We start from the raw sequence: 25,086 nt of genomic DNA, 5'->3' as shown, positions 1-25,086 counted from the left end.
CAAACCGGTTTACCAACGCGCAGTTTTATAGGTTCACAGAAAATGAGCCAATCTAGAAAGTAAATCAGACACTCTCTGAAATCCCCCTCCTCTCTGCTTACAGTTGATCAGGACTCAATCCTCTCATGTAACACACTGAATGACAGCACGCCGTCTGCACTCTGGATAATACTACAATCAAACTGCATTATTTGGCTTCTACAGGTGTAAAGCAAATGTGGATTATTTGCCAATAAGGCTAATTTGAGTCATATTTGGCTCATCTCACAGATCTCTGTGGCGATCATGATGATAGGGTCTCCTTCACTTTTCAATCTTTGTTAAAAGGGATAATACAAGCTATAATTTCAGTCATTACAATTCTGGGAAGAATACCAGTGTCACATATTTTAATTATAAATACATACAACCAACTATTGTGTCCATCCCTCAGGACACCATCACCTGGTGTGAGTGCACATGCACAGTCATTACAGGGTGAAAAAAACCACAGTTCTGTCCAGGATATATTTATATCAGCGTGTTATTGTTGCAGGCAAAGACAGATGGGGTGAGGTGTTATGCATGTATAGGTATGTGTGTATATTGTCAGCTTCATGTCCAGCATGAGTTCTTCCCATCATCCATGTTACTGCATCAAAGACATGGCACTGGGGCTTCAAGATGGTGGCTAATTTAGAATGCAACATAATTAAATCTTGGCAGAGGAGAACAAGCTTTCTGATGTTAATGTGAAAACGGGCATTGTTAGTGCATGCAGATGGCACATGAATAGCTTGTTGAGAAGAAAAGAAAAAGATCTCAGCGAGTAGCAGTCTTTTTGCCAATGCTGACTTTACTAGCCCTGTTTTAACTGTTGCTAGGAAACACTCATTAGCGTGCTCGACTGATGGAGTCGAAGAGAGGGACGGGACGTACGAACTCAAAGTTAGACTTTAGCTTAGAGGCAATTATCTCTCTTCAGACACAGCGTAGAAATGAATGCTAAAGGCTGACATAAAACACTGATGACACAAACCTTAGATCAGATGTTTAATGCAGCAATCATGCTGATGTAATATGATATTATATGCACTACATACACTTTTTATAGTGCATGTATATTCTGTTTAAGTCATATTAAAACATATGTCATAATTTAAATGAATCTCAGCTATAAAAGTCTTTTATCTAAAGCAGCCCTTTATTATGTCCACGTTTTTATTTCTAATTACCTCTGCCAGATATAAGCAGTCGTGTTATTAAGTATCATCCTGATGCACCCCCCCATCTTTGCTTTAAAACTATACTAAGATGACCATTGACTCACAAGAAATCAAAAAATTAGGGAAATTTGTAACAATCCTTATTTAAAGACAGCATCAATGGAAATGCAGCTACCCACTGCACCCATGGTGTCACAGCTTTGCTAAGCTAACACAAAATATATGAACCAAATTACTTGGTCACACCTGTTAATTTTTTAATTTGGGTGTTTTCAGTCCCATTGCAGTATCCCATTGTGTGGTACTTCGATAGGATCCCACTATTACAACAAGCTAGTTTGTGAAATTTCTTCCCTTGTAGATATTACATGTAAGCAATATTATTGCAGTAGAGTCACATCAACTCGTGGCAGACGAGTGAAGTTACGGAGCAGGGTCGCTGAGTGATGAAGTGCATAGTGCATAAAAGTTGCCAGTGCCCTGATAACTGTAGACCTCCAAACATCCTCTGCCTTAAGTTCAGAACAGGAACAGGAGCTTCACAGAATCAGGAGGTTCACTGCATTGTTTTTCTGTGGCTGAGCAGCATTGTAATGCGCAGGTAGCCCTGTACTTTTGTCCAATATAGAGCAAAATGTAAATGAAACAGAACAAGGACAAACATGAGAGAACATAAGTTCTAATCATGGCATTACTATCAATATAGTATCTTTCTCCACCAATGAAAACATATTCAATGCTGATTTTAACAGAGACACCAGTTATACATTTACTGTAGAGAAGCAGACTGCTATAATACAAAACCGTTTTTCCAGTAAAGCAAAAGTAAAAGTCTATGCCTCTGATTTAAACCATACCATGCATTTTAGCTCCATAGCTTCATTCTGCTCAATCTATTTCTAGTTAGAAGTAAAATATTTGCCTGTGCTTTAAATGCTGAGTGTCAAAGAAAATTTCAGAGTTAGAAAAAAAAAAGGCTTCACACCATTGACACCAAAACCTGGAGTTTTCCTTCCGAGGTTTCAGATTGCTTAAAGATTTTTCTGCCTTCACACTCTTGTAGCTGTTCAAAATGCCTTGGTGCGATCTGAGACGGGCAATATCAAAATGATAACGAACAATATAAAAGATCCAGATAAATGGATAGAGATAAGATCACTAAGAGGAAAAAAAACTAAGGGACATGAAAAACTATGGAATTAGCATGCACTAAAATTGCTTTATTGGGCCATAAACTGGTGTTTTTGCCTTTAGATAACAACTACTGCTACTTCACTCCTTCAGAGCCATTTCATTACCAACAAAAAGAAACCACCAACTGGGAGTTTATGATAAGCACAACTCATTCTCACTCAAAATAGACTAACACACATGCACTAGATCTTATTTAAATATAATACACTTGCAGTGGTGCTTAGATATTCTTCCATTTTGAGAGCAGAGGGAAGAAAATAGCCAATAATCCTTAAAGCGTATGTTTGCCCTTGCTACTGTGGGTGCATGTGTTTGATCTCAGACACATATCCAGGGCCAGTTCATTAGTTTCACATTGAGTGGTAGGTATTCTGCAGTTAAGAGAGTAGAAGAAATCCAATTTTGTGCTGGACCTTCTCACCAATTCTTTCTTTAGGAATCTTTGAGGTGGGGCATCTAATGAGCTTCCATGAAATTTGTTTCCACACCAGACAATATGCCTCAACATTTATTTCACCTCTCCGTCATGCACATACCTGAAAAGCTGTTGAAATCTGCTCAGTAGAACTTTTCTTCCTTTAACTAAAAAAATAACACACACAAAGGAATATGCACTCTATATTTTATATGCATTTTCCATCAATGCCATATTGTGTTGATGTCAAGCGTATCAAATCCACTCTTTCCCCCCCGCTAAAGTTGATTAACTGAACACTTGAAAGTGAATAATGCAAAACAGACTGTTGAGCTTTTCATACTAAAACAGCAACATGTTTTCCAAGTCACAGACTACAGGCTTATTGTCACTGAGGCCGATCTCTGTGGCCCTGAGTAACCTACATGCTTTTTTGGCCCTCTGTCAGAATTTAAATGGATAAACAAAGGTCCTTTTGTATGTCAGGACATTGGGACAAAACCACACAGCCACACACACGCACATAAACTGCATCATCCAGCAGCCACATAGATCAGACTTTTTTTAATCAAGTTTGTTTGATGAGAGCATGGTTTGACTGGGACATAAAGCTGGCAGCAAAGGACGGGAGAATTGAATTAGTCTCGCTGTAGACAATACAGTAAACCTCTGCAGAGATTTGTTCCTCAGAAAGCACTGACCATTTTCCATCCATGAGCATTGTAGATAGAGATTAAAGTTTACTGTTGTGAGCAAAATATGGGACTTTTCAAAATAAAATCACCTGTCAGTGTACATATACACATAAAAAATTACTGTAAGAGGTTGTCCTTATATAATTTGGAGTAAAAAAAGAGAGAGAGACAGCAACTGATTTGGCGCTGCCTGGCAGTTACACTGATTACCATCTCCACCTCACCCAAGTCATTCAGAGCGCCATCCAACCTGTGAACTGGGCCATGTAAACCAATTTGCATTTGCCCTTAACGACTGCATAACCGTTTCACTGCATTACTGCATATTTTATATAAAACAGTTTTCACCATCACCTAAAAACAAAGGGCTAGATGTCTGCAAGAAAGCATACAGACTGGCTGGGATTATTTCTTGGGTGAAGACTATAGTAAAGACAACATAAGCGATTCTTATTTTCACAGCAGGGACATTGAAATGATGAAAAGGGCAAACACTCGCCACACTATGACCATATTTTAGACTTTTGTATAGTATTTCTTCAAGCGTAATAGCAGTTAAATGTGACAAGCCTATTTCCTTTTCCATATGGAGATCCGGGTGAAACCAGCGGGGTGCATTCAGATTCTGGCTGTGGCCCATCACAAAGGCAAACTCAGTATTCTGTGAGTCAAGCTATTTGGACCTTTTATGACCTTTTATGTTTCATCAAGAACCAGAGCACAATGCTGGGCAGATCAAAATGGACAAAATGGTAAGGGTTCCTGATGGCTCCATCCATACACTTTTTTTTAAAGAAAGGAAAAAATGGCTATGGTCACGCAAATACAGTTATAGTTTAATGGGACACAATCACAGTTTGCACAGCATAGTTTTAGAAGTTTTAAAAGGTCAGTTCTGTGAGCTTGCAGGTCACCAGCCTTTCTCTAGCTGATGAAAATGGCATATTCCCACAAAAATTCAATGTATATATGTACACTACTGCTTAAGTGTTTGATGTCACTCTGAAATGTTCATGTACAAAAATCTCTGACTGTGAGGTTTCTTCTTAAACTGAAACGTCCTACGCAACCGAACTTAAACAAGAGACTGATGATACTACACATTATGATGTCATTATGCTGCTCAGTAATCATGTAGCAATGAGCTAAAATGACCTGTTTTAATGGCTATAATGTCTAATTTATATCCACAAAACTTCAGTTACAGTATGCATGATGTACTGTATCAAGACACTATCAGGTTGCCTGGCTACCACCTAGCACCAGCCAAAAATGGCCTGTTTGTAGTATGTATGGACCTACAACATCATATAAAAGCATGGGATTATTTTCATTTCATCACTTTTCAACAGCACGAACAGGACAAACATTACTATGCCATGGGGATGGACAGGTAATATTAAACATGAAATATATTAGTAATATTGTAAATAATTAAATTATTGACTAATTCTTTATGAATTTGAATGAAATTAAGGTTACAGAAATTCATTTTCAGTATCTTCTTTTCTCCAATGAAATTAAGTGAGCTAGTGGCAAAGGTAGAGTGGGTAGAGAGGGTAGCTAGAGTCAAAGGTTGACTGATTATGTGAAAAAAAAATTCCATTAATTTTGCTACATCATCAGTGTTGTGATGGTAGGAGAGGAAACACATTTGACTAGCTGACTGTCTTGAGCATCAGTCCCCATTGATTTGAGCTGATATAAAACAACATTTCTACAGAGACCTCTCTCTCTACATTTGCTCAAAGAAATGAAGGCTTTCGCACAAGCATGTGCACATATACTACCTACTCTCTAAAGGTGAAAGTTTTTTTTCCCATTTTCTTTTAGAAAATTCCTGTAAATACCCCTCATTTCTCAGAACAAGAATGCTTTTTTTCTGGGAAGGGTATTTCTGAATGCAGGCTTATATCCACCTACTTGGATTTGCCAATTCATAAAAGACCTATGATTAATTATTCAATTTTTCACTAATTGTGCTTTAGAAAACTTCTGCTCAATTTCATGTTATATCATGTGTAAATAAGGACGTTTCCAGATATTAATCTTTCTAAAAGTATGTTTGAGAGTAGTGTGGTTACAGCCGGAACAATCATTCAGTGGCAACATCTGACGCACCAAAATAACAAAGTAAAGAGAAAGGTGCAGTACGTCTGATGGTCGAAGCCCTCTTCGTCTCTCTATGACGCAGCTCAGGTCTTCCTAATCAGTTGTTTTTATTCTGGCAGAAGGGACTGTACCTCCCCTGCTTGTGTCCATTATCCATAATTAGCAGAGAAGAGGGCTGCAGATGAGACAGAGAGGCTACATTAGTGCAGCTTCTCTGTTTTAATTTGAGCAGACTTGAATAAGTATTAAGTAACAAACCTTTAGATTTTTTTAAGCATCAACATTTATGAGAGCTGTGAATTATGAGCCACATGCTGCTTTTGCTACAAATTAAATGCTAATTTGACCTATAGATTTGATCAAGAATGTATTATCGCAGTCCCTCTGAATGCAACAGATTCTGAACTTTGCAAAACAACATTGCAGATAATCAAACCAGTAAAATGAAGAGGAGAGTATCCAGCACAGTTAAGTTCAACCTCTGATGGCACACTAATTAGCTGCAGAGTCGATAGTTTTGCTAAACATCAATAGTCTTATTGTGGATAGTGACATCCGGGGACATCAAATCAGCTGTGTGGTTCCTGCAAGCTTTAACAGCTTGAATATGCTTCACTCAGGGGTGTGGACTCTGGAAGAGCTGAACTGTTTTTCATTATAAACTCACAAAGGGTTTCAGGCTTCAATATGAATTTGAGCTTCAAGTTGCAGCAAGCTAGGGCAGTGTAGAATCTATTTTTCAAGAGGGACACTGAGTGTAAGTGATTGCTTTAGAGGAATACTCCAGCAGTTCTTACAGAGAGAGATGAGTAGATTCATGTCATCTTTGTGTATTCTGCACATTCATAGTAGAGGTCTACACAAGCCTGAATCCAGGATTGAATTGCTATCATGTCTATTCACATTACTGCAGGTGAAAAATGTGTTTTTGGGGAAAGATGCATACCAATAGCTGTGAAGTGGAGAGAGGAAAAAAAAAACATTTGCATCACTCCCTCTATCACTTTATCATTAATGTATCATGCTTCTGCCACAGTCTGTGTTTACTTTCAGTGGATCTGTTTGAGTCAAAGACAACTTTGCTGTAGGTATATAATTCACTGCTTTTAAAAACAGTATTCATGAATGCATGGTTTAGCTCAGTGGTTTTCAAACTTTTCGTGCAAAAGCACGCCAAAGCACAAGCCAGAATTTAAAGCCACACCTGTACACATATCTGCAGAAATAAGCCTTGAAGTCATTCCAGGTGACAGAAAAGACTATTTAGACTGGTAATGACTAAAAGAATAAGACTGTGCTGGAAATGAGCTTCTTCTAAAAGGTGACTGGATTCTTACTGGAGGAAATGGAGGAGTTTAGTGTAGAACTCCACATTGATGAGATGGTTCGGACATCTGCTTAGGATGCTTCTCAAATTCCTCTAAGATAAGAAGGTAGCATGTACTCTGGGGCAAAACCAGGAGACGACAGAAGGATTATCTCTCTCAGCTGGGTTGGAAACGCCTTAGTGTTCCCCCAGATGAGCTGGATAACGTGGCGGGGGAGAAAGAGGGGTCTGGGCCTCTTTGCTTAGACTGCTGCCCCCTAATCCTGAACCCAGAAAGCAGCAGAAAAATGTGTGCGGATGATCATAACACCTACAATTCTATCTTTGCAAAAAGCTCCACTACCTTCTAACTTCCACACCTTTATCAGGCACAGGCTTTCTATGGCTCATGCATTATTTCACAGTAGGAAACTGAACACGTGATAGAAGAAATGACCAATCATGCTTAAACTTCAACATCCCTGATCCAGCTGAAGCTTTTTTCTTTAGGTACTAGCTTTGTGTCATTTTTTTCCTTTGTAGTAATTTTAAATTTCATTCATTACTTTTTATGCAGTCACACTAATATTTGCTTGTTACAAATTCCCAAAGGCACATCCCAAAGTACTTGCCTCAGAGGACACAATCGGGACACTATACACAATTTTCCTTCTGTGTTTGTTTTAACCAGTGAGAACCTTCTGTTGTCAGTTCTGAGACAACATTAACCTAGTTTGGTTAAAAAAGTTCTCAAAACTCCAGCAACTGTCTTTTTAATGATGTTGTTACAAATGCAGGACTTCTAAGATCGAATGTGTAGTCAGTAAGATCATCTAATCAATTTCTAATCTATTTGATCATATGCAGGTTTAAATTCATAATGCAACATTTTAAAAATGACTTAAGCCTGCTTAAGGGTCAAAGTCAGTCACTAATCTGTCTAGTACATCTCTATCTGGAGTGCTAAGGCTAATCTTGTTCTGAAAACTCTTGGCTGTCGTGATCTTTGCAGCCACCTTTGATTTCTCCTCCTTTGTGCCTTTGAGTCCAGCGTTTAGTCCAGTAATACAGTATGAGGTACCGAGTCTCCGCAGGAACACCGTGATAGTAACAGTTCACTCACATAACAAAGGGTAAAAAGTAAATCTTAACTTCTTGGTTTGTTAACACAGACATTTCTTTCAATGTTCTCAGAATATATAGTTTTCAATGACAGCTGTAATAAATATACCACAGTATCATATTTAAGCATATTATTGGGTTGACTGCAAACTGTGCATTTTTATCAAGAAATGAGGCAAATGCAGATAAATGCAGTCTTTAATAGAGAGCATATACAATTAAATTGAGATGGCCAACCGAAAGACTATAAGAGAGGATTTTCGTGGATAAATATATACATCTTTATTTTTAAATCAACATTGCTTTTATTTTTGTAGGTTCAACTTTAGCTTTTATCGTGTATATAATGAATGTCAGTCGATATTTTATTCCTGGATGTCCATTTTCTCCATTTAATTAAAAAATAATGTCCAAAGGAAATGCCAAAATGAGGACTGTAATTTCCTAGCGCTACACTACATTCATTATCAGTGCTTGGTAAACAAAGCCTTCCATTGTTGCCATGCTCAGCCTCAGCCCACAACTTGAGAACTGATCCTATTCTATTTGCATTTCAGCATATTATGAGAAGCAATTACCAACACTATAACAGCCCTCTCTCGTAAAATTATGTATTGATTACTAATTAGTGCCTAATGAAAATGCAACCAGCCATTGTTCAGGAAGTTAAATTACTGTTCTGATTATGTGTTCTGCATATGTATTTAGACAATCTTATTTTGAAAGGTGGTAAACTCTCTGGGAATGGGAAGGGGAGCGCTTACGATTGGCTCTGGTGGTTTTCTGCTCCAGTTCCAGGGGAGATGAGTGTTATATAAGGTGGTCTGTTGCATCATGTGAACAAGTCTGTGCTGGACAGAACTGCTGCCAGGCCATAAAAGGGTGGCATTCATAGAGACTGTATAAGACATATAAGGGCGATTTCCTGATGTTGACACACATATTTTACATAAATCTCTGCTGTCTGAAAGCATTTCTCTGAAACACAGTCTCCCAGGGAATTATGCTCCATTTAGGCAATTCGATTACAGTCTGCATCTCATATTTTCTGATTGAAATTAATTATACACGCACACCTACACACAGCAACACACAGTATATTATGTATATTTATTACACTAATATTGTAACTTTTTTCTTTAAAAAAAAAACCCACACACAAAACCCTAAAAGAACAAATACACCCATAAAAATTTCCATTGAGTTCAAATAATTTGGTTATAATTTACAGCAGGATTGTTCCATTTGTTGTAGCTGGATGTGCTTCACGATAAAATGGATCTGATAGGTAAACAAATAAAATAGCATTAATCTCTGTGTTAATTCAAGTCCAAACAAGGCAACATTAAATGAATGAGGATTAAAAAAAAAAAAAAAAACTCAGAGGAAGCCCTCCTGAGAAGCATTTTGAGTCAAGAGAGGACCTGCTACCCCTGCATGGCAGCTCCTACTGACCTAGTGTTCCCCTTCAAATCGCATGCAAATGTAATTTATGTTGGCCACATCAAGTTCGCACCAAACTCCCAGGATATTTGCTTCTCAAGATTGCGCTATTACACCAGTGTGAAGGGGGATGGAAGGTGGTGGATGTGAGGAGATGACTGCAAAGGAGCAGCATGTGCCCAGATTAACATTCATCAGTTTATTCGGGAAACTTTGTGGAAAATCACAAATCACAATTTTTATGTACTATGCATGCTATATGCTAAATGCTATATACGCGATGTGGGCAAAAATGCCACAAAATACTTCATCTTGGACATAAATTTAAATTACACCTGCAGTTGCATGCATTTATTAAGTAATTAAACTTTTTTAAATGGCTGTTTAGGTGCTACAGTCAGTGTAGACTTAGACATGCCTAACTTATACCCAGTGTTGGGGAGTAACGGAATACATGTACCGCCGTTACGTATTTAGAATACAAAATATGAGTAACTGTATTCCGTTACAGTTACCGTTTAAAAAGGTGGTATTCAGAATACAGTTACTTTGTTGAAATAAATGGATTATACGGCGGTACTTTCCTGTTTCATATTGTGGCGGGTCAGGACTGTTTGGGTTTGTTTGACAGCTACGCTCTGTTGTTCCAGGCGGCAGCGTTACGGTTGCCATGGTTACAGGGTGACGCTCTTTTTTGTTGTTGTTGTTGTGCTAAGCTAAAAGGCAGAATGCTACAGGCATGGCCCTAAAGAATGTAGCCTCATGGGCAGTGTAGTCCGTGCTGCAGCGAGAATGGACTACCATACACGTTATGTGTCTGTGAGCGAGGGAGGGAGGGAGAGAAAGGAAAAGTCCAAGCTGTCACGGAGCAAAAACGGGAGCTGGAAGCATGTAAATATAATAATAACCACTGCAGCCAAGAAGAGTGCCTGACGAGCCCATTTGTAAGTAAGCTATTAAGACTCAACTGTACACCGTGTTCGTGTTTTCCTCCGAAACAATAAGTTCCGTTGGAGCAGCCTTTCAACGCCTCTCTCTGTCTCTGCTAGCAAAGTTGACCCAGACAACAAAGTAAAGCTAGTTTTCAGCTACGAGCCCGACACGGAACCCACCGTATTAGCCAGAGGTCCCTTTACTACGGTTCGGAGCCGCGGACCTTCAGTAACAATAATAAATCACAGCAATAGTACATTCACGTAGTTGTAAACAGCATGATAATATATTAAGTAATCCAAAGTATTCAGAATACGTTACTCTTATTGAGTAACGTAACGGAATACGTTACAGAATACATTTTGGGGCATGTATTCGGTATTCTGTAATGGAATACATTTTAAAAGTAACCTTCCCAACACTGCTTATACCTGAAAATAGTTTTTGAACACACATTTTATTTCCTGTTACTGCCTGTTAACAGTTAACAATTAGTCCAGTTTGACCCTGGACTAATTGATTAGCTGCAACGAAAGGGCAAATCTGACCAAGCACAAAATAAGCCTTAGAAAAACCAACCAAACAGGATCAGTCCAGAGGACACTGCTTAGCTTTCATAATCTAAAAAGTAAGTAAAGGATTTAAAGATTCTACAACATGTATAACAATAATGTTTTAATGTTCAAAAAACAAAACTCTTTGCTGATCAAAGACTGAGTCATTAGATGAAAGTGAAGTCACACTCCCTGGATGTGTGTTGCACTCCAAGCCTCTCTGTTCTGTGTTTTTGCAGACGATCTGGATACACGTACGTGTTAGTCGGATGCTGTCCCTACCTTTAATACTGTTGCCCATCCTTAAGAGAACAGGCTGCGTTCACACTGCAAACTTCATGGCTCAAATCTGATTCATTGCTCAGGTGGCGGGCGAGGGGCTGTTTTGTCTGTTTGGCTGCACAAAAGAACAACAGTAAAGATATCACGTGTATTATGACGTTGCACTGAAGTGAACACAGTTACCTTTTCAGTCTGGCTTTTGTGAAATGGTCCGTTTGGTCACATAAGCCACTCCTAGGTTAGGTTTTAATTAAAAAAAAAGTTGCTGCACTTCTTATTTAACAAAACTTTTTCCAGGTGTCAAGTTTGTGGTCAACATTTTGAAATGTAGCCTAGGGGCTGTCTGCTTTAAGTACCAGCTAATGTCCTCTCGTGTTCCTTTCTCGGCAGCCTGCAATGTTAATATAAGGCTAGGAATGTAAAGTGACAGGGAGCACTTCAAAGGTTTTGTTCCTTCAGGCGGCTGTGCTTTTACTGCCTGTATTGGGGTGAAAAAAGACCTCAACCACAGAGTACAAGGCAGTCAAGAACTCAATTATACAACAACAACAATAAAGGAGCCAGATTTCCATTTGTATTCTGATAATAATCTAACAAAATGGACAAAATGAAGTAAATCTTATCAAACCTATCTTTTCTATTATCCTACTTTTTGACATGAAGGGGAGGGACATGTTGTACTGAAGTGTGATAAATGGTGACAACAAAAGAGCAGAAAATTAAAAATAAATGTCCAAGGTTGAAACAATGACCATTGAGGCATTGCTGGTGGAGTTGAGATGATCGATACTGTGACAAAGCTGGAAGTCAGACCAACAGGCTAGACTGAAATACGTTCAAAAGAGTGTTGTCATGGGCTTCTGTCGAACCAATCACACAGGAGAAGCCTGTACTGGATGTTCTGCCAAGCTCTCAAAGAGGTTGTTGAAATAGTTTTGAAAGCTAAACCATAAACTATTCCTAAATGTTGCTGTGGCCTTGGCTGTTAGCTAGAGGGCTCAGCTCTTCAGTAACGTCCCCTCACTGCCACTGGGATCTATTTCCAACAACAGTCATATGAGAATAGAGATTCTGCAACAAAGATCTTTATTTAACAGTGAGCATTAATCTTAGCATGCCTGGATGCTACCTTCATTTACATAACTAGCTGGACTGGAGTAGTAACTGACAATGTTTCACAGGTTTCCTTTCAGACTTTCAATGCACTGGCTTCAAAGCAGCCTCATAAGGGAAACTTTCTTTTTTTTTAGTGCAGTTGGCTTGAATTGATGGATTGCAAGGTAAGAAGAGAAAAGGGTCAGAGACTGTTTGCAAGTTAATCTGATATAGTGATTAACAACAAAATATATGTACGATAAAGGCTTACTTCAGGGTTGCTAACAAGCTTAAATTCCACTTAAAAGTTTGAGCTTGGTAGCATGGTTTGATCATGATTTCTTTTAGAGACTCTGATCAGCTGGTTGCCTTGCACACTGCTAAATCAAGCGATGGTTTATATACAGTGTGCCAAACAACATCTATCATAAAGCCTTCTTTTTAAAATCTACAAATTGTTTTTTATTCACAACTAGGGCTTATATGTAGACTTATATTACCTTTCACAGTTGCTGATGCAGACTTTCATCCACACCTCTGCTAACCCTGAAACCACACCTGAGGTGCAAAATGATTAAAATGATATATTTCTCCTTTGGTGCCTTTACAACACTTGTTGTCAGAGGCCACAGACGCACCAAGCTCAGGGGACACAGAAGACAGGCAGAAAGAGAAAGAGACCAGTACGAAGAGAAAGCGAGGAAGAGAGAGAGAGAAGGAGAGAGGCGATGGGGCAGAGCCAAGATTCATCCTGCCTTTGCAGCCGCCAGATGAGCACCCACCTGATCACCACCCCTGGGGGGTCACCGAGCAACTCATAACAGCTGGCAGTGCCACGTTTATTACCTATACATTAATCCTAGGCAACAGGAATTATCATCCATCCACTGACAGGTGGTAGAATACTGTAACACTGTTACAGTAAGGAACAGGAAGGAAGAAAAACAGAAAACTATGCCAATGGAGGAAAGAGGACCTGTCACACTTGGTAAAGAACCACTGAAGGTATGCCGCCATCTTGAGTCAGTGTAAGTGCCATGGCTTGCTATGAGTCACGTTTATATTTAGATTGGGGAGGAAGAGGAGCAACCAGGCGAATAATGCACATCACCTTCCCCGGTGGAAGCATTTGGCTGTGTGGGAGCGAGAAAGGGAATATTTGTCTGTGTGAGTGTGTGCATGTGATCCACTGTCTGACCTAGAAAAGCAATTGCACCAATCAGAAGATTCATGGCAGTTGGGCAACACATTCCACAGTATAAATAACTTGCCGTGTGCCAGTTGCATGCATAATTACAAAGCAGCGGAGCAGAAGCAAGCAGCCTAAAAATATTAAGCCATGGTGCGCTCTCTCTCTCTCCTGCCTCTCGCTCGTTATCTTAAACATTGCTTGGACATTGTATGCTCCTGTACAGCAGGGGGGGCTACAGTATCTTTGTCATCATTTAACACATATTGAGCTACAATTATGGTCGAAGATTAAGGACTCTAATTAACTGTCTGCATAGGCAAGGATGGTAGATATGGTGTTTTTCTCCAAAAACTCAAGGGGAGAAGGTGTTAATGCAGATGAAATCTCAGTACCGACACAACCATCAGTACCAAAACAACCTATCTGCACTGTAACATCTGCTGATGTGTGTCATCAGCATCAGCTATAGTTTCTTATTAGATGTATGTGGTTATATTTTTTACAGTTCATTCTATTTAGAGATATTAAATAATAAGATATTAAAGTAAACAGACATTCTCCTTAACTAAATAACAATGCTCCTGATTCTAGGTCTAAATAACTAACCCACTGGATTTTGACAACATACAGTAGATATGAGCATCACATTGAGATATAGCCTAAAGAGAACAGGGTGAGTGCTAATGAAAACAGGGCACTGTAAGACAATCACATCAGAGGTAATTCATCTGCTTTCTGTGGTCCTGTAATAGTGTATATTCACCCAGAGGGATGTAATAGCTGTTTCAAATAGAAAAATAAATGAAGCCTGAGTGTCCCATATACTTCTAAGGTACTGATCAATGCATAGATATATTTAAAATATATGTTTAATTTGAATAAGTTCTGCTCAGTTCAGGAGGCAGAGAGAGAACCTGACTGGAGGTCAATGGGGATTTTTTGGGAGAAGATAAACTGCAGGTAATATGGCAGGCAGCATAGGTTGCTTTGACCTTTTACTGCTTGTTTCTGGAGCCAAAAGAGGGGCAGGGGGCTGGGTGGAGGAAGCTCTTGCCTGTAGTGAACTGGAAGCACTTCAGAGCTGTGTCATCTCCACTCCCTGTGCCAAACATCCCCTCTTTCTCACAGGAGTGATACAGACGTCACAGAACACTGTAAGGATTATAAGATGCTGACAGGTCTGGACAGCCAACATGACAATTACTAGTGACTACTCACCCTCCCCATTATGAAGGTCCCTGTGCTGGGACCTGGCATAGCCTTTAGTTTAGCATTTTGGCATCAACATTTTGGGTTTTTTTGCAACCAGACAATAAGACCATTTTGACAAGAGGTGGAAGATACTAAGGAATTAGTATTAGGGTAGCATGGCTTCCCCATTGGCTGTAATGAGTGCATCTCACAGACACAGATACTGATAAGTATCAATTAACAAGTAAAAATAGAATAAAGTTGTAGAACTTCACTCATTAAAACTGGAGCACATCGTCTTGGGCGGCATCAGCACTGATGCAGACATCGGTCTGTTGTGGTGCAAAGAGAGCTCAGTATGAAAAGCGAAACTGTCAATCTACCCTTCGATCTATGTTCCTACCCTCACCTATGGTCGTGAGCTTTGGGTAGTGAGCAAAAGAAAAAGATCACAGATACAAGCGGCGGAAATTAGTTTCCTCCGAAGGGTGGCTGGGCTCAGCTTTAGAGATAGAGTGAGGACACCAGCCAACAAGGAGGGGCTCAGAGAGGAGCTGCTACTCCCCTCCACATTGAAATATCTCAGTTGAGGTGGTGTGGGCACCAGACCAGAGCTCCTGGCCACCTGCTAAGTAAGCTACTAGGTGATGCATGTCCCACCAAGAGGAATCCCGGGATACACTGAAGAGAGAATGTCTCTTGCTGGCCTGGGAACAACTTGGTGTACCCCTGCAAGTGCTAGAGGCAAATGAATGGATCGATAGATAACTGTCAAATAACTGTGCTACAGTGGTCCCTCGCTATAACGCGGTTCACTTTTCGCGGCCTCGCTGTTTCGCGGATTTTTTTGTGTGCAATTTTACATATGTTTTTTTTGGGGGGGTGGGGGGGGGGGGTGGGGGGGGTTTACAGCACATTGTGTTCTGCGTCCTGATTGGCTGTAGACCACTGTCAATCAATCTCCTCCATGCCGTGTCTCCTGTATAGTACAGAATTCAGCTGAAGCTGAACGCAGGCTAGCAGTGTGACTCTGAAGTGCTGTCGTAAGTAAGTAAAATTTTATTTGTATAGCACCTTTCAAGATAAAAATCACAACACGCTTCACAGAAAAGCTATAACATAAAAACAAAAATCAACCAAAAGCAAGTTTTAAAAGATGAGTTTTTAGCTGATTTTTAAATGAAACCACTGAGTCCACAGATCTCAGGGTCAAAGGAAGGGAGTTCCAGAGTCTGGGGGCTACAGTTACAAACGCTCTATCGCCTTTCATTTTCAGCCTCGTATGATAGACAACCAGGAAGCCCTGATCACATGACCTCAGGGACCTGCTGGGGATGTAAGGATGTAAAAGATCTCTGATATAGGTTGGTGCTTGTCCATGCAGAGGCCTGAATGTCAAAGTCAAAATCTTAAAGTATTTTGAATTTTATGGGGAGCCAGTGCAACTGGATCAGCAGAGGTGTAACGTGAGAGGATTAAGACAACTTGGTTAGAAGCTTTGCAGCAGCATTCTGAACAACTTGCAGATGATCCACAGAGTCTTTACATAAACAAGTGAACAAAGAATTACAATAATCCAAACGAGATGAGACAAATACATGGATGACCATTTCTAATTCTGAGCGTGATACAATGGGACTCAGCTTAGCAATATTTTTTAAATGATAAAAACAGGAGCGAACCAATGATTTAACATGAGTGTCCAAAGTTGGAGCTGAGTCAAAAGTTACCCCAAGGTTCCTAAAAGAAGGTTTGGCAAATGTAGCGAGAGGGCCTACGTTTTCCGTAACCACAGGTACCATGTTGTTTAGGAGCACAAACAAGGACTTCAGTTTTCTCCTCATTTAGTTGAAGAAAGTTATCAGCCATCCAACCTCTAATGGAATCCATGCACCTATGTAAAATTTGTAGTTTGGAAACATCTTGGGATTTAAAAGAGATATATAACTGAATATCATCTGCATAGCAGTGATAAAAATTTGTCTTTAAAAGTGCTCAATAAGTGCTGAAGAGGGAATACTGTATGTTTGTAAGTTTTCTCCCCAACAAACACAACAATGTCGACGAAACGTTATGCACCATTTTTCTTGCTTCCTCCACTTCCATTGAGTCATTAATGTTGAATTCTCTCGCAGCTGCTCTATTCCCATGTTCTGGACCTGAAAACAGGGTTTGATCTTTGGTTTCATTCTGTAATACTGGACTTATTTTTCTACAAAGGTTTGAACGAGGGACTGCTGTATTTCTTACTTTTAGTTTTCGATTTAATCATTCAAGCTCTGCCCGACTTTCAGATTAGCTTGTTGTGTTCATTGCGTTTCAAACATGTGTTGCCAACAGGGGATCTAGAGGTAACAAACACTCATATTATAGTTGAAGAAGGGTGTTTCTCATGTCTCTTACTTTTTAAATTTTAATTTATCAGCAAATATCCAATATAGTTGCCACTGAAGACTAGACTGTATCAGTCATGGTGCATTCACATAAAAAGCTGTCTAGTATAAGCAAAATATATTTAACATTTATTGTGCTTCACTGCCATTCCATTAAATTGGGAGGACATCCAGTTGATCAATTTTAGAATCGGTTAAGAAATTCAACTAACAAAATGTCATTGTTATACAGCTATAACTTACTCTGTGTTTACAGTTTTGACTTCCCAGAAGTTAATAACAGTCATATGTGCTGGCAACTTTCAGATTCACACTGAGATTTGTTGTACTCAAAGTATCTCCTTTGGGGCCCAGCACAGAAGTTTTCAGATGTCACTGATTAAATGTTGATATGACTTTTTCTGTTGCTCACAAAACATGTCAAATTTCTTTCTATGTCCCATCTGTTTATTAATTATTATAATGCATCTAAGCCTGCCCTTATATTTGCATTGACACCTGTGCCCTTATCAATTATTAATAGTCTGGATATCCATGAGTTTGTCAGCGGTATGCCGTCTGGTGAATATTATATTATGTGTCAAGGGGTCTAGTTATAACACAATAAACAAACCACGACTGCAGCTTTTGCCAGTTAGATATGAAAATGGGTTGTGTTAAATAGCTAATCCCACCACTTAGGAATTGCAGCATTTTAAGTGTTTATGTTCTATTAAAGTCTAAAACCTCACATATTTTCTAGTATTCCTCTGTAAAAACTACTGCATGACTGTCTTTGGTGCTCATTAAGGTTTTTGAAACACTCAAATAGGCTTGAACACTGGAAGAATTATGTTTTCATCTTTTCTGCTAAAAGCCTGAGTTAAGAGACTGCATAGTTTTCTTGTCCAAGGACTGTCTGAGTAAAATTGGGAATACATTTAGACAAATTAGCTAGGTAGTGAAGTCTGCGCTGAAGCTTTTTAATAGAATTTTACACCAATAATAAAGCACAAATTTCTGAATTTTGTGAAGCTTTCAACATAATGAAAGCCTTTGAACAGTGAAGGCATCTTGTCATAAGGAGGCTGGAAGCCAAAAAGCAATCCATTATATAGCAAAGTTATGAAGAGTACATTACGAACTATGAGGTATTTTAAAACTAGCAGACACACATCTAAACATTATTTGCATACCTTATAAATACAAGGAAGCATCAGGCACTGCTATAAAAGAGTTTCAGGACAGTTTCTGTGGAGCTGTTGGTAGGCTAGCAAATACTCTAGCTGTATGTGGTCAGTGTGCACTGACTCGTACAAACATACATGCTCTGGTTGCAAAGTTTAATGAGGCAGATAAGCCCAAATCTGATGTTTTATCCAGTTCAATAGCAGCCTTTTGAGTTGGCAGCATTACTGCTTCACACATCCATTAGACAGGCTGATAGGTGACTTTCAGCACCAGAACCTAATCTGTGATGAAACTACAGGTGTTATCAGGATGAGTAAAAGCCACAATAGAAGAAAAAAAAACCCATAAATGATTGGTGGGATGAACCCATATTGATGCGAGTCTGTCACTGTTTCACTAAATGTTAAGCTTTGCTCAAAGGCCACAGACAATGGAGTGGATAGTAATGTAGCTGCCAGTTTAGTTGGAGTAAACACTTGAATGCAGTTTAAAAGCTCCCTGCAATGATCACTGTTCAAAAAACATTGCCTGTTTGGCTGGAGAGGTTCTTGAAATTACGATTATGGCCCCCGTTTTTTTTTTTTTTTAAAAACAGACGCACATTAACAGATTCATGTCTTGCAAATATCCTGATCTCTTTCAATCTGCCATTAACTTGCTTTAAATGTCTGTTGTTATTAAAATAATAGGAGGTTAATGCTCCCTTCACATATGTGTCTGGGCTTCAAGCTTTGTAAATAGTATCAATCCATATCCATTTTAGCAGCATATAAGCCCTCTGGTTTCCCATCCCATATATTGATGAGAGGAGATGAGGTCTGCACATTGACTTTCATCAAGGCCGATTAGCCCAACAGTTTCAGACACTCTGGATGTACTGGTTCCCATTCTAGAAATACTAAGCTATATTAGGCATGGTTATTTAGCCCTGGCTTCTGTTTGCGAGCACGCCTGCTTGTTGCTCAATACAGGGTATTAGCTCTAAGTGAAGGAAATGGATGCTGACAGACTGCACACACACAGGGTGGAGTGTTGTTCTGCCATATTGATACATTTCCAAAACCACACTGTTTCGCTGTCCTTTGTGATTTCAGCTCTTTAGAGTAACACAAACAAGGAGCAAAACACACAAATAGTTAGTTATCACCTACAGCAAAAGCAAGCAAACCCCTTTACTGCACAGTTCACTGTGTGATTGTTAATGCACTGAACAGACAAAACTAAAGTTAAGCTTCACTTTTGTTAGATGTTGAGAGATGTAAGTTTGCAAAATATGACAAATCTTATAAAAACTCTGAGATTGTGAACATAATTACCATGTATAAAACAGTAATTAGGGGGTTTAGACGTGTTTTTGACTGAATTAGCATTTCAGTGAGTGTTTGTTTACAAAAAAAAAGTCTTTTAAGCTGAAAATGCACTAAAACTGTTTCAAGAGGATTTTTCTGGTAAGTTAACAAAGTCATGTTTATGTTGAAGTTTCTTTAAAAGTGAAAGTATTTTTTCAAAGGTCGGTCAGAACGCATTGAGTAAACCTTTGTTTGGAGGTATTAAAAGCACAGCCACAATGTTGGAAACCCTGGAAATATACTCCTTCACTTTTAAGACCTGGAAGCTAATGTGGAAGTGTTTTAAATATGCATTGTTCCTAATTCGGGCACCATGGTTACAAAAAGATCTTTGGATATGAAGAACAGCCAGGAGAAAACAGCCCACAAACTCCTGAACTGTGAACTAAGAAAACAATTTCCTCATGATTTTGTAAATTATGGCCCCAATTACATTCAAAAAGAAGGCTTAAGCAGGGTACATTTAATGTATGACTGGCATGAGTGGGCAGTGTCCCTCATTTCTCCTCATTTCCACCACTTTGATCATCACATCTAGCTACACCAGCCAGTGGGATATATCACAATCTTTTATATACAATCTGCGAGTTAAGGTCTAAGGATGGATGATGGATGGATGGAAATGATTATTTTTCATGTTTTTCTTATCACCTTTTAAAAGACCACTGTTTTCAAGTAGTAAGTTATGTGCTTTGGCCAAGTCATGCTGTGTCTAAGACACTAGAGAGTTAAGGCCTTCTATGAGGATAATACAGGAATTATCCATTATTAAGTTTTAAATCCACAGGGACTTCTTTGCAACAATTCTCTTCCTTCGCTTGTTATTCATGTGTGATTACCTTTCAGCTATTTCTGGCACAGTGTAAATAAGCATTAGATCTTCTCCCCACAATATGCTTCTGTTTCCAGCAACGTATACTCTAACCTGCTTGAAGTCGCCATCTCTTTACATATGAGAGGCTCGGTTTTTTTTTTCACTTCCTTTAAGGTGACCTTGAACGCTTAAGAACATGTGCAGCATGGGTTGAGTGCTTCCCTTCATGAACATGAAAGGACTGAATGTAAGAGATTAATGATATCTTATTGTATTTATTTTGGGATTGTTATCACATCATGACTCTAAACTCCCAAGAATCTCGCACACTCACTCCAGGTCAGCAAACTGGCTCCAGACTCAACTTTCCACTCAAAGACGATATTCAAAAGGGAGAAATTTCATTTCACCAAAGCAAAATGTACCTGCTGTGATAGCATTTTGGGCCGAGCAGCTACCTTAAAATAACTTCTGATTCAAGGGACAAGTGAGCCTACCAGGGAGAGGAGAATGCTGTTAAATTCATGTTGAGAGAGTAGCCTTTGCTGCTCATCTTTCTGTGGCACAGCACACTCCAGCCAAGTATGCACCATCCAAATAAACAACAGCACGTCAGCTCTCTGCTGCCCATCAGTCTCTGTTCATCCCCGAGAGTCCCGCGAGCAGATAAAAAGCTAATCAAACCCTCCACCATGTAATTTATCACTGGCTGTTCATAAACACTCCATCTTCCATTCCTTCCCTTTGTCCCTTTTGGCAGCACCTCCATTTCTCTGACAAGTGAGGCCTAATGGTGGTGACAGGCCAACAAATCAAGTTTATCTCTAAAAAGTTATTGGCCCCATTAAGATATTGAAATCCATATAGTATTTTAATGTCAAAAGATGTTGGATTTGCAGTTCTTGACTGCCAGATGTAGTACAATTTATAATCAATTAAATAATAGCAATTCCCATTCCTTGTGTTTTCACTATTTTAAACTGAACGCCATCGTTAGGCCCATTTTCACAGAGCTGCTGTCTCTAAATGAGGAGGAACTGCACAGAGACACGATAAAAATCACTCACTCCCTCGTGAGCTGCTGTCCCACTTCAGTGAGTCTGTCAACAATCTGCCAAATTTGTCTTTTTCTAATACCTGCTATACATCTTTGCGCACAATCCCTCCACCTTCCCTGGAGAATCCCCGGAGGATTAAAAAAGCGCTAAAGCCTATAATAAGTTCAATTTTGAAATGAAGTTTACATCAGGAAATCTAAAGCATTTGTGATAACTAAAAGGTCGAATAAAGGTTGATTATAAGTCAGTATATAAAACTATAAAACTTTTTTTATTATGGAATTCCGACAGAATTCAGAAATGCCCTTAAGTAACATTTGCTAAGCCAAAGTTTGCTATACCTCTGCTGTTCTGTCAGATGCTACTAGTTTCTACAAACTAATCTGGACCCATATACCTTGGATCCATGAACTCAATTCATCCTTAGACTGCTCTTGTTCTCGTATGTACCAGGTGAACTGTACAACCTCACTGTCTGGATGCATGTAACACATAAAGCCTTGCTAATACTGAGAAATATGTTAGAGGCAAGAATTCCAAAATACAAAAATGAAATGTTAGGAGAACAAGGCGCAACACTATTTTTACATTTTGATGAAAAAGAAATCATTACTATTGATGTAAGTGCAGCGCATGCTGAGGATAAAAGGGTCCAGTCCATTATTGCAGTTGCCTTTATTGAAGGTTGCCACTACAAGAGTGGCGAGAGCCCATTACTGCAACTGAATGAATTACGAATATGCCACGCATTCAAATTGATAGGGCAAAAGGTGGCTGATGCCAGTGAGTCACTCTGATTTTGTATTTACGCCTAATGAATATTTGCGGAACCATGGCTGCTAACCCATGAGTAGACTCAATAAAGGGGGGGAGGAAAATCATTTTATGGCGAATTAAAGGAAGACGGGACACTTTATGTTTTGGCCATAGCAGAGTGCTTGCCTGATGCGATGGCATTTCATGGTGTGTTGTCTTTGCTCAATTTTCAAATCCTCCGACGCCCTCCAAAAGAACTCATCACTGCAGCGGAAGCTTTTGATCTTTTGTCAGGACCATCTCTTGGATTTTCAAACTTTTATCTGCAGGCCTGTTATAGAAATACAATTACTTTATGGAACAAAGAGCTTTTTAACTAAGCAGCGCTTTCTTTGGTCTCTACACTGTATTCTGTGTTGGAAATTTAATTAATTTTCAAACAGCAGTGTCATTTCATTGAAAGGTGTAATTCATCCTTTGTGGTTAGATCAAGTCACATTAATCTACATATGGTGGCTGCCTAAATCCCCTCTGTGAGCACAACCTGCTAATTTGTGGCAAACATGGGGGGCCTCATATCCACAGACTATCTAGATGCTAGTCCTGCAAAATTTAGGAGACTTTTTGACATTCATTCATGAATGAAAGCTGAAGATATCTACTTGTGGTGGAACAGTCCAATATGTTTATTGTTTTTGCTTCATCGGCTTCCTTCACTCTGCTGAGATCTTCAATAAGTGAAAAAGGCAGTGAACAGATAGTGACAGGGTTGTCTTTCTCTGGGGGGATACACTTCAAACACATGCCATGAAATTCTGCTAGTGTCTGTCCGTCTGTGTGTGACAACATGGAAATTTTGACATTTCTGAGCCCTTAGAATTCAGCATTAAGCTACGGGGCCTTTGAGACACATCCTCTATGAAGGGGAATTGATCTTTATATTTGCCACCTCTTCAAAGAATTAGAAGACCATTATAAAATTATTTTTTAACAAAATATGACTATATTCTAAAAATGCCAGCTGTAGAATATCCACAGCCACAACTGGTATATTAGTTAGATTTGGTAGTAAGGATTTATACTACTACTACTACTACTATACTTTATACTGCTGAGGTTGCTTTACGTCTAAGGCTTGTTTTAGAGGCTAGTTCTTCATGTGGATATCAAAAATATTAAGCAAAGGCATAAAAAGTGAATAAATGAAACAAGTAAAAGATAGAAGGCAACACACACAAGCTGTGCATGACATTTGTCAAAAAGCATGTCCTCATGTTCCTCTAGCGTAGATAGTGTACACAGATTTTTAATAACTTCTAAAGGATAATTACTCATTTTCTACAGAAAAATCAACAGTTTTAAATCACAGGATTGAGGCTTTCTGGTTTAATGCCACTGATAACAGTTTGCTACAGAAACTAATGAAATTAAAAATCTGGTTTACTGAATTTTTTTCTAAGAATATGGAGGAAAAAAATCCTAGTTTCAGGTACTCTGGTGTCCATTTTTGTAAGATTTTTGTGTATCTGAGAAAACTTTGGCTTGTGGGTTGGTCCGTAATAACGTTATCTGAATTTTTAAATAACCTTACCTCATGCATATGTATGAATGAATGAATCATTTTTCATTTTACAATGGGCAACGCCCTGTAGCATCAATCATCCACTTGTCCTTCTTTATACCTCTGCTGCTGCTATGAGGAGAAATGGTTCTAGAGGTCTCAAACTCAGTCAATAAGAACTACAATTCAACATATGATACAGAGATAATTATTAAAGAGTTGGGACTTATTTGTAGCTTGTTCAAAGCTATAATTAGCGAGCAAGTCATACCAGCTCTGGGTGATGAGGCTGCATCAGGTTGATTCTGCTCTGTCAGTAATGATGAGCTGATATTCCATTATTGGATTAGCAATAATTTAATTTTCTTCTATACTTCAGTAATATAGCGGTCATAAATGTGCTGGGTCTCGGTATAGAAAAAAAACAATGCTCATGATGATATTTGATAGACAGTGAAATCAATCAACTGAGGAAATAATCTGCATATTATTCAATATTGTTGTAGTCCTAATTAATTATGAAATATATGGCACGTCTGCCTCACCTCTGCCATAAAGATGAAAAAGGCTAACAAAACTAGCCAAAAATGGGCCGTGTTGATGGCAGCTTTGGAATATCAACCTTAGTAGCTGTATTATTCTTATCCCTTTTGTTTCCCCACACACTGCAGGCATTACATTGTATTTTATTACAATAAACCACAAAGTGGGCTTCAATTTCAGATATGTCTCATGATGTCCCTCATCTCACAGACCAAGCTGTGTTACTTTTGAATAAACTTTGCATTACACACACAGACCCCAAAACACTCATCAATTTCAAATCATTCTGTTCCGCCATTTAAACAACGCCATGTCTTTGATCTTGGTGCAATTTCCCCCTGGTCTAAAACTTTCTGGTCCTTTCATCTGAGCAGAGCCTGAACGAGGAACGCTGTCTGGAAACAGGTGTTCTGGCTGTTTGATGTTAGCCTGCGGTGGTCCAGCAGGTTTGAAAACATGAAGCAATCATGACCCCATTCTGGAGACCCACAACACAGTCGCCGTCCCCTCCCACCTCCTTTCTGATGAAGCAGCCAGGTGCCAAAAATACACACAGCTGTGTTGAATAAAACATCTGACACACTGACTCCCTGACTGATGGTGGGACAGAAGGAGCTACCCTGGGGACGGAAAGGTCTGGGACTTACCGCACCTACGCACTCAACTCGTTACACAAGTTAACAGGAAAGTTTTTGTGAAGTTG

The 25,086-nt window shown here is 39.1% G+C and overlaps 1 protein-coding gene across 3 annotated transcripts in view; it reads right to left on the bottom strand.

The window, feature by feature from the left end:
• The window catches only part of syt1a (synaptotagmin Ia), a 210,525-nt gene that overhangs the window by 167,863 nt on the left and 17,576 nt on the right, over positions 1–25,086 (bottom strand). Inside the window, exon 1 of one of the 3 annotated variants that reach the window (XM_063500505.1) lies at positions 11,262–11,283. The exons of the other annotated variants lie outside the window; for them this stretch is intronic. The gene's annotated coding sequence lies outside the window, so the exon portion shown is untranslated. Of the gene's footprint in view, positions 1–11,261; positions 11,284–25,086 lie in introns of those variants that run through there. 3 annotated transcript variants of the gene reach the window in all.

Source organism: Pelmatolapia mariae, linkage group LG17 (assembly GCF_036321145.2).
Source record: "Pelmatolapia mariae isolate MD_Pm_ZW linkage group LG17, Pm_UMD_F_2, whole genome shotgun sequence".
Classification (NCBI taxonomy): domain Eukaryota; kingdom Metazoa; phylum Chordata; class Actinopteri; order Cichliformes; family Cichlidae; genus Pelmatolapia; species Pelmatolapia mariae.
The sequence above is the reverse complement of the archived record's forward strand: the minus strand, read 5'-3'. Positions and strand labels throughout refer to the sequence as shown.